This window comes from Octopus bimaculoides, chromosome 5 (assembly GCF_001194135.2).
Source record: "Octopus bimaculoides isolate UCB-OBI-ISO-001 chromosome 5, ASM119413v2, whole genome shotgun sequence".
Lineage (NCBI taxonomy): Eukaryota > Metazoa > Mollusca > Cephalopoda > Octopoda > Octopodidae > Octopus > Octopus bimaculoides.
This window is the reverse complement of record NC_068985.1, coordinates 84,190,267-84,204,639: the sequence shown is the minus strand read 5'-3', so window position 1 is coordinate 84,204,639 and position 14,373 is coordinate 84,190,267.

Genomic DNA, 14,373 nt, shown 5'->3' with positions numbered 1-14,373 from the left:
TATAGAGAGAGAGAGAGAGAGAGAGAGAGAGAGAGAGAGATAGATAGAGAGCTATAGCATAATTATTGAATTCTTACTGACTCAGTCCCTGTGAAATATGAGGCTGTGTGTATCTGCTTCCATCTACATTTTTTTTTTCTTTTGTTTTTATTTTTGTCACTTGGTAATTTTACAGAGTGAAGCTCAGACACCAGGCTCAAACCTCAATGCAAAGTGCCAGATGCCACTTTTTGTCTGGCATCTACAGTGAAACTTGCTTGTCTTGGTTGAACCTGCTCAGTGGAATATGACAGCCACTGAGACAACCTTCAGAGTCATGAAGGGACAAAAAAACATGCCGCCATAAATTTTAATTTTTTAATGAAATTCTTCTCCACATACAAAACACTACCAATATTCACACACATGTTACAGATATACATATCTGTAAATATATAAGTGCATCTATAGAGGATGCTTATTTTGAAAGTCTGCTTTGTATTGAAAGCAGTTTTTGAAATATTCTGGGCTCAAAATGTAAAACTTAAATGCTAACCCAAACATAAGCTGGCCCTTATAATATACTATAAACTGTAAAAAATTTACTGAATGTCACAATAAAATAAATCAAAGTATTGAATTTGTTTGGAAAAGAAAAGACATGTTTCAAATTATAACTTCCAGGATACACAACTTTAGCTGTTTAAATCAGAAATTCAAAGAGATATGAAAAAGAAAAAAAATTTGATTAGTGTTGCTTGCTCTCAAATATCACTACTGATTTGTTTTGCATTGTTGCCTGTGCTATTTTTTGTGTTGCTGTTGTTCATGAATGTGTTGTTTGATATGGAAATGTCAGATTGTATCAGATCGTTTTGTTGTTGTTGTCGTAAAATAAAAGGATGATATTATTAAAAGGAGATTTAAGTCAGTGAGCTGGCAGAATCATTAATATGCTAGGCAAAAAGCTGGGTAGGATTTTGTCTGTACTTATCTTCTGAGTTCAAATTTTGCCATGGTCAACTTTACCTTTCATCCTTTTGGGGTTGATAAAATAAGTACTAGTTGAACACTAGGGTTGATGAATTCATATTACCCTATCCCCTGAACTTACTGGCTTTGTGCCAGAATTTGAAACCATTATTGAAAGAAGATTCTAAAGTGGTTAGCTGGCAGAATCATTAGCAGGCCAGACTAACAAAGCTGGAAGAAATTACGCAAAAAAGCATTTCTTCCAGGTTTGTGTTTTGAGCTGAAGTTCTGTCAAAGTTGATTTTGCCATTCATCCTTCTGGGGGGCAATAAAATAGGAACCAGTAAGCACTAGCATTCATTTAATTGACTGTCCCTATGCTACAAAATCTGAGGCCCTGTGTTTGTAGTAGAAGGAGATTCAACAATGATTTCTAGTAGACTGATTGATTACATCAAGGTCCCACTGTGAGATAAAATAATCTGAATTAAACTTTAACATGGTCATTCACAACAAATCAAAATAGTTTTATATTAGGAAGTGCAACTCCAACAGAAAAATAATTCAACTTCAATGGAAGAGCGAAAGAGTTTCGAAATAAACAACACCAACTGCAAAGTTTCATTTTTTAAAAAATATTCTTTTAGATTTTTACAGCTTGCTGGATCCTGTCAAACTGTGCAGACCATGATGGCATGGGAAATGGATGTAAAATGTTAATGAATATGATATATATATATATATATGCGCGCGTGTGTGTGTGTGTGTGTGTGTGTGTGTGTGTGTGTGTGTGTGAATGTGTGTATACACACACATGCACACAATATATTTATAAACATACATACACAAGTATGGAAATATATACATATACATATATGTCAATACACATACACATACAAATAATATGGCTATATATTCATATCTATCTTGGCATCTATCCATCTATATACATACACATATAAGATATATATATATATATATAGAGAGAGAGAGATAGATATACTTGGTGTAATAGCTCTCTTAAGATATATATACACATACAAACAAATACATAATAGTCATACACACACACACACACACGCACACACACACACACACACATATATATATACATACAACTATATACATGCAGATATGTATTTACATATATATGTACAAACATATATATGTACAAAATTCATCAAACATGCCATTCATTAATGTAGATGTATGTATTCCTATTACATGCTTCATTCTACAAAAATGAAGATTAATCCCTTTCTTTAACTCTTGTATTAATACAAAACAATATGTTCAAACTACTTTTTTTTTGTTAGCTAAAAGAAAAGAAAAAACACAACAAGAATAGGAAAAGAGAAAAAAAAACACCATGACATTAATTTTTTGGAATATGTAAATGTTTTGTGAAATAATATGTTGTACATACTCTTCTAAACACATCATTAACCTTATGTTCAATGTATGCATGAAGAATTTGTTTGTGTATTTGTGTACATATGTGTGTGTTTGAGTGTGTGGTTACATACACACGCACACAAATATATATACATGCATGTTTATGTCTATCATTGTGTGTATGCAAGTGTATATGCTTTGATAATTTCTTTTACAAATGTATACTACTTAACTTTGTATTCATTTGTGTGTGTGTTTAAATACACAGATACACACACACTTATATATATATATATATGCAAATATACACAAATGTGCATGTGTAGGAAAAAGAAATGGAGATAGATAGAAGATAGGTTAATTACGTGCTTAGAAATAAATATTTCAAATGAAATGGTGAGATACATTAAGACATAATATTAAAACCTTTATTAAGCTATATCAGCTGAGAAGTTATATATATATATATATATATATATATATATATATGTATGTATGTATATATATATATACATATATATATATATATATATATATATATATATATATATATATGTATGTATGTATGTATGTATGTATGCATGCATGTGTGTGTGCACATGTGTGCGTTTTGGAAACTGGAAGAGGTGTGGGTTGTGAAAATATATATAATCTCTGATTAAACAGAACTTTTTTACAGTATAATGTAATGTAAAATGTTCTATAGTTGTATCCAGATTGATGCTCCATCGGTCATATACAGCAATGGATCAAATGAAAAGAATTATAATCTTGAGGTCTATTTGAGGTTTGATTCAAAGAAGTATTGTTTTTAAACATTATTCAAATGTAAGTAAACAAGAGAGATGTAAGCCACTGGGATACTAAAGATATGAAAATATATTTATTCAATATTTCACTATGTAATATCTAAAAAGAAATTAATGATTTAATAATTAAAAATTTTTAAATGTCTTATTTTGTGGACCTTTTGAAGTGAAAGTATTCTTTAGCAGTTTGGTAGCTTACATTTCTCTGCTTAAAACCAGATATAGTAAAGCTGCCAAATTGGCATAATCACTAAAGCATTGGACAGAATGATCAGCAGCTTTTGTTTTGAAGCTATTTGCTTAGACTTCAAATGTCACTGAAGTCAACTTTGTCAAGGCAATTAAAAAATGTAATGCATGGAATTGGCAGAACCATAAAGAAATCAGACCAGAAACCTTGTGGTGTTTGGTTTAGCTATTTTTTTGCATTCTGATTTTAAACCCTTTTTTGTCCTACCTGAGTAGAAAATTTAATCTAATACTAGGTTTGACATCACTCTAAAATTTTTGTCATTCCAGAATAAAAAAGGATTTTTTTGTCTTTCCTTCAAACTTTTAGATTCAAACCTTACTTACAACTATAAGCATTGCTGTGCTGTGAAATCTTTCATGCATTAATTTCATCACTTCTTATTAATAACTGCATTGTTTCTTTCCAGTCAATTTAGTTATCTATAGTCCAATGATATTTTGGAATACAATTCCTTCTTCAGATATTCTTAGATGGAGTCGCTGCTATAATCTGTTTTAATCCTGTTGGTCAAAAAAACAGATTATAGCAGCGACTCCATTTAAGAATATCTGAAGAAGGAATTGTATTCTGAAATATCATCGGACTATAGATAACTAAATTACAACAGATATATAGTCCATTTTTTGTATTATAGTGCATTGTTGTACCATTCAAAACTTTTTATTCTTTACAAACAATACACAATGCTTCAAGCGAACTACAATACTCTCCTATATATATATATATATACATACATACAGGGTGTTCCAAAAATGTATACAAGCTTTAGCAGCTGATGACTCAATTGATGTTTTTTCTTTCCAGATTAAACCCAGTGGAATTAATGATGGCAGTCAGACTAAGCCTTGAACAAAGGAAATTCATTCTAAGATTCTACTGGAAGTATGAAAACACAATTGAAGTGCAAAGACAGTTTAAGAGGGAGTTTCAAACAGGCCCACCAACATGACTTACCATCACTCAAATTAGAGATACGTTTGAAGCTGATGAAATTGTTCAGTCTATGAGAAGCATTCCAGAAGACCATGAACATCGACAACCCCTACAGAGCAAGAAGGAATGCTGGAAACATATCATCAAAGTCCAAGAAAATCTTTGTGGCAAGCGAGTCATGGGGTAGGTATTTCAAAATTATCTGTCAAATGCATTTTGAAGTATTGTCAATGGAAAAGTTACATTCCAAGATTAGTCCATGTTACTAATGACGATGATCCCGACCAAAGAGTGCAGTATTGTGACTGGTATTTGGCACAATGCGTAGAAGATGCACACTTTCCACCAAAGATTGTGTGGATTGATGAAACCACATTCAAATTAAATGGTTCAATTAACTACCACAATTGCACCTACTGAGGACCTGAGAATCTGCAGGTTATGGTGGAACACCACGTTAATTTACCAGGAGTTAGAATGTAGTGTGACTTATCATCAAGAGGATTAATTGGACCATCCTTTTAGATGCTACCTTGACTGGTACCATTTACTTGAACTTGCTGCAACAGTCTGTCATAGCATTAGAGAAGACTTTGAAGATGAGGAGTTTTATTTTCAGCAAGATGGGGCACCCCAACACTACCATCACGATATTAGAGCCTTCCTTAATGAGATCTTACCAAACAGGTGGGTTGGATGAAGGAGTTTCGTTGAATACTCTCTGTGTTACCCAGACCTCACACCACTAGACTTTTTTATTGGGATGCCTATAAAATAAAGTCTACACTATGAAACCTGCAGCAGTCGCTAATTTGGGGGCAGCCATTGAATGAGAATATACACAACTACTAAACAAATTATTTCGTGATGTTTGTGGTTCCATTGCTTCATGTTGTCAGCAGTGCCTGGACCAGAATAGACGTCACTTTGAAAACAAGCATTGACAAAACAATAAAATAATGTCTGTAGATTCTATTAAATTTTGAAAATGAAATGTATTTCAATAAACACCTACTTTACAATTATTCAAAGTGTGTATACAATTTTGGGGGACATCCTGCATATATGTATGTATGTATGTATGTATGTGTGTGTGTATATATATATATATATATATATATATATTACTCTTTTACTCTTTTACTTGTTTCAGTCATTTGACTGCGGCCATGCTGGAGCACCGCCTTTAGTCAAATCAAATCGACTCCAGGACTTATTCTTTGTAAGCCTAGTACTTATTCTATCAGTCTCTTTTTGCCAAATCACTAAGTTACGGGGACGTAAACACACCAGCATCGGTTGTCAAGCGATGGTGGAGGGACAAACACAGACACACAAACATATATATATATATATACATATATACGACGGGCTTCTTTCAGTTTCCGTCTACCAAATCCACTCACAAGGCTTTGGTCGGCCCGAGGCTATAGTAGAAGACACTTGCCCAAGGTGCCACACAGTGGGACTGAACCCAGAACCATGTGGTTGGTAAGCAAGCTACTTACCACACAGCCACTCCTGCGCCAATATATATATATATATTGTATTGAAATATCACTAAGTTATAATCTGATAATTTTTACTAACATTTTCTCATATTTGCATATCAAAACATTACATATATAAGCAGCATAGAAAAAACAATACAACTGTGTTTCTTGCAAAAGAAGTGAAGAAAAAAATGTTTATATGGAATGGTTGCTAATTTTTTTTTGACAAATTTTGGTCCTCTATCAAATTTGTATACAGCAACTCAATTTATGGTGTCTTTTCTGTGTCAGTCAACATTTCAAAAAAAGAATTTTTTTTTTCTCTTGTTGTGACTCTCCTATTCAAATTCTCACACACAAAAAGATCCCATTACTTTTGAATGAGCACAAATGCAGAAAAATTGTGACAAAAAATGTAATAAAAGAAATTGTCCCACAAGATCTGGAGAAAAATGTTACCCTTTGATCAATGACAACTAATGAGAGATACAGTACCAATAGAATTTAGTCCAAACTACCAATTCAATCAAATTGAAACCTGTGTTTGATGAGGAGGCAACCTTCACATCTCAACCTCTTCACAACCCAGCTCCTCTCCTCCACACACACATAAAATTAATTTGATTACAGAACTGAGCAGATTAATTGTGATGAATAGAACTTTAAGGGACAGTTAACTAATGGAGGAAAGATAAAGGTTACCAAAAGAGGGTAGTGATTGAGGGATAATGAGAAAGGAAGAGACCGAAACACAGGTGTACTTCATAATATTTTGGCATCAGATCCTTAGTTTTGTTTGCGTAATTTCTCCTCCACACTCCACCCAACATTACCACCAATGAAGAAGAGGAAACCTATACTAATAGTCGACAAGTCTTGTTTTTCAAGTTCACAAGTATCAAGTGGAGTCCTGCATTAAGCGCTCTATGTGTCTCTTATTCTCATTTTCACCCTCTTTATCTTTCTTTTCTCTGTTTCTCTCTCTCTCTCTCTCTCTCTCTCTCTTGCTTTCAGTCAATAATTCCCCAACTTGTCTGACTATTCTCTTGTGTTCTGTTCTAATTCAAAATAACATGTACACATAACTTGTACAGATCCTCTGAGACTTATGTTGTGAGATCACTTACATTTCATGTTCAGCTCGAACATCTGCAGCACACACCCACCCAAAAGAAAAAAAAAAAAAACACAACCACAAAAACATGGATATAGGAATCATGGAATTCCAGAGGGTTGACATTGTGAGAAGCAAGGATTGGGTGGATAAATTGGTTTGCACAATTTCACTTTCAACTTGTTCACAGGTTAAACTGTATGTGCATGCAGTCATGAGCATATGTCAATATGTGTGTGTGTGTGTCACTAATTACACCAGACTCATTAAGTAACAAAATTTTAAAAAAACAATTAAAATAAATTGAAATTACACAAAAGTAGATTTAACCCTTTTGTTACCAAATTTCTGTTGAAATTTGATGACACTGATTTTCAATTAATTTTGAAAATCATGAAGAATTTAGTAAAATTACTTTGTCGTTATTAAGCTAATCTTTGGAATATAAATTAAAATAAAATTTTGATGGGAGATTTTAATTCAGATCACTTTAAAACATGGAATTTGTATTATAGATGTAGGGCAGTTTCAGGCAAGTTGATATCAAAACATGTCAGAGGGAGAAAAGTATGAATGCCATAATATCACATTTCCCACCACTTTAATAGATAAATCTGAGACATTACACCATACAGAGCTGTGTTGTAATGAAGTTAATTTTGCAACCACATTGCTTCAGGTTTGACCACATTGTACAAGAGGGTGCTGAAAAATTCCTGGCTTAGGGTGAAAGAAAATACAGGAGGATCAGTTAATTATAGTATTATCCAGTATATTCCCCACTCAGATTCACACAGTCTTCAGTTTTTATAAGTTTAGAGAACTTTCTAAGTTTAGAGAACTTGGAAGGTTGGGCTTTCAACAAGGCCTTTTGCAATTCCCTTTAAGCCAGGAACTTTTCAACAGCTCCTTATATAACACCTTCAAATGACGTTTATTCCAGCCCCTGGTTAAACAACCTGTAGAACAACAGTATGTTAGTCGTCTGACTTGGCTCTTATCACTCTAAATGAAACTGAAGTGCTCACTAGGGCCCCCAACAGGTTTTAAACATTTCATAACATCCCTGTTTGACCTGTAACAGAATGAAACAGTCATCTTAAGTCTAGGAATGAGAGGTAATACCTACGACTTTTGAGGATCCATCTAAAGTTGTGAGATCAATGTGATTGCTATTTAGCTTAAATCTCTGTATGATGTTGTTTTGCCCTAGGTCAGTCCCAGTTTAATAAATCCATGATCAAATATGTCTTTGTTGTTTTTTTTGTATACGATCAGTCTCCAAGATTTGTACATTCTTTTACTCTTTTACCTTATTCTAGTACTTATTCTAATGGTCTCTTTTGCCGAACCGCTAAGTTACGTGGACGTAAACACACCAGCATCGGTTGTCAAGCGATGCTGGGGGGACAAGCACAGACACACAAACATATATATATACACACACACACACACACACACACATAAATATATATATATATATATATGTATATATACGACGGGTTTCTTTCCGTTTCTGTCTACCAAATCCACTCACAAGGCTTTGGTCAGCCCGAGGCTATAGTAGAAGACACTAGCCCAAGGTGTCACACAGTGGGAATGAACCCAGAACCATGTGGTTGGTAAGCAAGCTACTTACCACACAGCCTCTTGTCAACAAGTATAAATGTCACATGGATAGATCTCAAGATCTGCTTTTATACACAAAAACTACAATCGCATTTTACACAAACAGAATTAGTTCAGGTGCATCTTGAGAGCTGTTTGTATTTAGAATTATACTCTCTAGTGTGTTCTTCCTTTGTATTGGATGGAAAAGTGTGGTTTGAAAAAAATTGATTAGTATTTCTAGCATGTTAGCTGATGCATACAAGCTCCATTGTTGATGCCTATAGCAAATGTAGAAGACAACATGGAAAGGAGAAAGTTCCAGCTGTTTGTAGCAATGGGAATGGAATAACTATGGAACAACTGAGTTGGTTAGAGAATTCCCCTGATCCAAACTCCTTCTCTCTTTTCCTCGCTCTTCTTTCTGTCTTCTTATATATGTAGATATATATATATATATACACATATATATGTGTTTGTGTGTGTCTGTGTGTGTGCGCGCATGCATGTATGTCTGTGTATATTTAAGTATGTATGTACATGTTTATATATACATACATGATATATTGTATCATATTTATACTTTTAGAAACATAAATACACCTAACATATTAACATGAAATACATGAAGTGTCTCTCTCTCCCTCTCTTTCTCTCTCAGTAGTTATACACATACACACACTCAAACACACTCATACTGTACATGCAGGAAATACACTCACAAATACAAACACAGATTTAGAAATCCATACTTTCATACCAGAAAAATATGTTTGGTCTTTACAAGTCTGACTGAACACAATATCCATATCAGGATTTCTATTTATTTATTCACTTATTTATTTATTTTCTTCGAAATTTTACTTTTGTTTTAAATTTTGCTTTTCCTTTTGTTCAGTTCTTTATACAGGTCTTTTCAAAGAACACTTCCGTTAATTTTCATGTATGTAATTCACATTCACATGAAACAGAGAAGTCACAATACTACAATCCAGCAGCCTACATTGCTAATTACAAAAAAAAAAAAAAAAAGGAAAGAAAGAAAGAAAGAAGAAAGAAACAAAGACAAGTAACAAAACAACAAGAACAATAGAAGAGAAAGAAGAGAGCAGAAAAAGGAAAAAAATGAAACAAAATAAAAAAATATAACAAAATCAAGCATCAGCTTATAACTGCTGCCAGTAGAATACATATTAAACCATTTTTGGTGCCATATCTAATTAGATCTATACAAAATGGGAAGAAAGCAACAAATGATCTATGGAAGTAAGGGCATTTCACTTGGAGAATTTCAGAAAATGAATTTAAATTGGTTGTAAAGTAAAAAGAAGTCTATATACTACTACTACTACTACTACAAAATAATGATAATAATAATAATAATAATAATAATAATAATAATAATAATAATAATAACCCTTTCTATTAAAGGCACAAGGCCTGAAATTTTGCAGGGAGGGGGCTAGTTGATTTTCTTGACCCCAGGGTTTCACTGGTACTTAATTTATCGACTCTGAAAGAATGAAAGCTAAAGTCAACCTCAGTAGAATTTTGAACTCAGAACATAAAAATGGACAAAATGCTAATTGTTTCAAATTTTGGCACAAGGCCAATAAGATTTTAAGTAGAGTGGTGTATAATTGATTAAACCAATCTCATTGACAATTACTGGGGTTGACATAATCAACTATTCCCCTTCCCCAAATTTGATGCCTAATGCCTGTGTTACTAATTATTGTAGAGTAGTAAATGGTACAATCATTAAAGCATCAGACAAAATGCTTAGCAGTTTTGGTCCTGGATGTTTGTTTTCTGAGTTCAAATCGGGCCATAGTCACCTTTGTTTTTTATCTTGTCAAGGTTAATAAATTAATGTACTGGTCAAGTTCTGGGATCAGTGGTATTGATGAGCCCTTCCCCTCAAAACTTCTGGCATGTGTACCTTAATTAGAAACAATTATAGTTAATACTTTATTATTGAGAGCATTTGAATAGTAGAGTCAGTATGAAAATGAGCAAACTTTCTTGCAGTATTTATAACAATGAACTTATTGTATACAGTGCACAGGTACAACACAGCTTGTCAGAGAAAGGTAAAAGAGAAGGCAGAGGGCAGCAGTAAGTCAAGTAAAATGAGAGAAAGGGAGAGAGAGAGAGAGAGAGAGAGAGAGAGAGAGAGAGAGAGCAATGATGAACAAAAGTACATGTGGGATACACAGGATAAAACACTACAAGATAGAAAAGGAAATAGTTAAAGAGCCATAAAGAGGAAAGGGTGCATTGACACATCTGAAATGGTGTTGGCAGATTCTGAGAAGGATGGAATTTAGTTATGTCTCCTTACATTTTCTGTTCAAATCTTGCAAAAATCAACTTTGCCTTTTGTTTCTTCAGAGGTGATAAAATAACGTATCTGTCAAATACTGGAGTCAATGGCATAAATTAAGCCTACACTCCAAAATTTTGGCATTGTACCGAAGCTAGATACATCTATTAAGAGTGGTAGAGTTGCAGAACCATTAGAGTGCTGGTCAAAATACTTTGTGGTATATCTTATGTCTTTCATTCTCTCAAGTTCGATAAAGTAACATACCAATCTACTAGTGAGGTTGAATACATCAACTAATCTCTTCCATCTTTCCTCACAAATTTCTGTCCATGTGCCTCTATTGAAAGACAATGACGATGGTGAGGATAATGATGATGAAGAGGAGTAGAGGAAGAAGATGATGGTGTTGTTGATGGGATGGATACTAGAGAGTATGCCTAAATGTTTATGAAGTGTTTCACTTAACGCTAATGTCTCACATTCCTGAGTTCAAATATCATTGGTGTTATAAAATGAATACCTGTAATATACTAACTTAATTCAATTACTCTTTCAGAAAAAAAATTTGCTTTCATCTTAACCATTAAAAAAATTGCAATTATCATTATTAATTATCATTATCAGTACTTTCATCATCATATCATTACTATCAATTAATTTTATTAATTTATTTAGTATTTAGTACTAATTTTTTATCTTACTTTTTTTTTGGCATTTTCCAAATGATTTCCAAACTTTTGGTCCTTAATTTTCAAAGAAACTTTGAAGAAATAGAAAAAAAAAATGCGAGAAAAACAAATGCAATTTTGACAAGTCAAGAAAAATTTCTATTCTCTTTCATTTTTATTTTAACTTATTTATTTAATAATAATAATTATTATTTTAATAATTTTTTAAAGTCTTCTTCAAAATAGGATCTCCACAAAGTGCGACAATTCTTGAATGACATTTATGACAAAAGAATTGATGATTTTGAACTGATTTTTCTGATCACCTTATAATCCTAACCCTTCACTGCCATCACTGAATTTCTTTTTAGAAAGCCATATTAAGGTACCGTTAACATATCAAAAAAAGTTATTATTAGTAATAATAATAGTGATAATAAAAACAACAATAATGACTATAATGATAACATGCCACATTCTTTCAAGGCAATGTTTAAAGCCTGGATCACAAATGTAATTTATTAAATTACTCAACAGCATCTGAAAAATAATTTTTTTCCCCTTTTTTGGGGATCTTTTTTTCTCCCCTTTCCTTTTATCCCGGCATTCAGAAAAATTGGATTGAAAGATGCATTATAAAAACAATGATTATTCCAAAGTGAAGAACTATCAAATTTAATGTCTTAAAAACTTTATGAATTGTGTCCTTTCTGTTCCATTTGCTATCTCTCCTTGTCAGGTGTATGATACAATGATGCAATAACTTTTAATTGTTCTTTTGATCAAGAAATGTAATGAAAAAGTTGTATATAGTTTGAAAAGAAATTGATTAGAAAAATTGTCAGGAAGAAGAAGAAGAAAAAAAAAAGCAACAACAACAATAACGGTAAATGTAAACATGGAGAAGTGTACTTTTGTAGTAATAAGAAAATGCATATTTTAATCTTCAGAAGGAAGAAAGGAAATGTTAGTGCCATATAAGTTTCCATAAATGTTAAGTTTTGTAAAAAAAAAAAACTAATATCTAATACCAGGGTAGGCCTATGGTTTATTAGTTCAGAAGTTAGCTTCTGGCTGTTTTTTTGGCAGGCCTGTCATCCATCATCAGCTTGTCAGACCTATCACAACTTCCCCATATAACTCTCAATTTTGTTACCTGCGTAGACTAGAACAATGTGAAATGAAATGTTTCACTCAAGAACACAATGCTTTTCTCAGTCCAGGAATTGAAACCGCTATCTTATGACCAAGAGTCCAACACCCTAACCACTAAAGCCACACACCTCCATGTTATGTTTAGTGACAATAAATATTACTGGATTTTTTGACGATCAACCACTCTTGAAAAACAGAAAGTACATAAGCTTTTATGGGCTGGAGGTCTATGTGTGGTCTCTTGATCTATGAGAAATATCAACCAAGTCACCCCACTCACAAAAAAGAAACAAATGACATTGCATAATAAGGGCCAGAATATACTTGAAACCCCAATAATTATCAATATTCTACAAAAATCAGGCGAGTCCCACAATGGAATATTGCTCTCACACTTGGGACACATAACCTTATTCAGTCAGAAATCTGAGCCCACACACTTATGATCCTAAGCTGAACAGCCTAACCATCAAGCCACACATTATCACTTTCTAAAGCTACTTTTATGAAAATTTCCTTCCCACTGCCATTACGAAACTATTACAATTATTACAGCCGGTTATTATTACAGTAACCGTACACCACATCTACTATACACGTTCAATAAGTGGTCACCAAATAAGCACACTGCTATAATTAAAATTAAAATTCAAAATATAAAATCTTGATAATGAAGTTTCAGTTACTGAATAAAGAAGTTTTTAATCATCATCATCATCATCACCATCATCACCATCATCATTATTATTATTATTATTATTATTATTATCATTATTATCATTATTATTATCATCATTTTTATTGTAATAAAGTAGCAAGCTGGCAAAATTGCTAGCATGGTGGACAAAATGCTTGGTGGCATTTTTTCTGTTGCTATGTTGAGTTCAAACTCTGCTGAGGCTGACTTTGCCTTTTGTACTTTCAGGGTGGATAAAAAAAGTACCAGTTGAGTATTGGGGTTGATGTAATCGACTAGTTCCATCTCCCCAAAATTTCAGGCCTTGTACCTTTAGTAGAAAGGATTATTATTATTATTATTATGATGATGATGATGATGATGATGATGATGAAGGCAGTGAGCTGGCAGAATTGTTAACAAGCCAGGTAAAATGCTTAGTGGCATTTTGTCTATCCATATGATCTGAGATCAAATTCTGGTAGGGTCGACTTTGCCTTTCATCATTTTGGGGTTGATAAAATATATGTACCAGGGTGTACTAAGATCAATGTAATTGACTATTCCCCTGTCCCAAATTTCAGGCCTTGTGTCTATAGTAGAAAGGATTATTATTATTATTATTATTATTATTATTATTATTATTACTATTTTCTGAAGTACATTTTTCTCTGTTGTTATGGAGTATACTATTAACAAAAACTTTTTATAACCATAGTTAGGCTATACCATTGCCACTTCTGCAGCTGCTGCTGCGACCAGCACCACCACCACTACTGTATGCTGAACAATGTACAAGGGTATTCTAAAGAATGTCTGCATATGCAGAAACACACACACACAATACACACATAAACACACACAACTGAAACTTAATAGTGGACTTCCTAAAAGAAAAAACCTCCTAAGAGGTAATTGAAGAAGTATGCACACACACACACACACACACACACACACACGCACACACACACACACACACAGATTATATA